The sequence below is a fragment of the Cebus imitator genome, unplaced genomic scaffold, assembly GCF_001604975.1.
Source record: "Cebus imitator isolate Cc_AM_T3 unplaced genomic scaffold, Cebus_imitator-1.0 Scaffold15, whole genome shotgun sequence".
NCBI lineage: Eukaryota > Metazoa > Chordata > Mammalia > Primates > Cebidae > Cebus > Cebus imitator.
In genome coordinates, this window is record NW_016107330.1 from 1,089,127 (window position 1) to 1,090,096 (window position 970).

The 970-nt window shown below is 48.9% G+C and overlaps 1 protein-coding gene across 2 annotated transcripts in view; it reads right to left on the reverse strand.

The window, feature by feature from the left end:
• Window positions 1-970, reverse strand: part of CTNNBIP1 (catenin beta interacting protein 1) — a 63,024-nt gene that overhangs the window by 40,813 nt on the left and 21,241 nt on the right. The gene's annotated exons all lie outside the window — the stretch shown is intronic.

Consider the following 970-nt stretch of genomic DNA (forward strand, 5'->3'; position numbering starts at 1 on the left):
GGTGGATCACGAGGTCAAGAGCTCGAGACCATCATGGTCAATATGGTGAAACCTCGTCTCTACTAAAAATACAAAAATTAGCTGGGCATGGTGGCGCACGCCTGTAGTCCCAGCTACTTGGGAGGCTGAGGCAGAATTGCTTGAACCCAGGAGGCGGAGGTTGCGGTGAGCCGAGATCGAGCCATTGCACTCCAGCCTGGGTAACGAGCGAAACTCTGTCTCAAAAAAAAAGAAAGAAAAAGAAAATAAGGCCTGGGTGCAGTGGCTCACACCTGTGATCCCAATGCTTTGGGAGGCTGAGGCAGGAGTATGGCTTGAGGCCAGGAGTTCGAGACCAGCTTGGGCAACATGGTGAAACCCCATCTCTACAAAAAATAAAAAAATTTATAAAAAAGCTAGGCATGGTGGCACACACCTGTAATCTCAGCATGTTGGGAGACTGAAGTAGGAGGATCACTTGAGCCCTGGAGTTTGAGACCACTCTGGGCAATATGGTGAGACCTCATCTCTATAAAATTAAAATAAATAAATAAAAAGCTATGCATGCTGTTCTGAGTCTGTAGTCCCAGCTACCGAGGTGAGAGAAGTGCTTGAGCCCAGGAGGTCAAGGCTGCAGTAAGCCTAGATCATGCCACTATACTCCAACCTGGGGGAAAGACCAAGATCCTGTCTGTTTAAAAAAAAAAAAAAAAAAAAAGACGGGTGGAGGGGCTGGGCATGGTGGCTCACTCCTATAATCCTAGCACTTTGGGAGGCCAAGGTGGGCACATCACCTGAGGTCAGGAGTTCAATACCAGCCTAGCCAAAATGGTGAAACCCCATCTCTACAAAAAAATACAATAAATTAGCTGGGTGTGGTGGTGGGTGCCTGTAGTGTTAGCTACTCAGGAGGCTGAGGCAGAATTGCTTGAGCCCAGGAGGCAGAGGTTGCAGTGAGCTGAGATCACGCCACTGCATCCAGCCTGGGTGG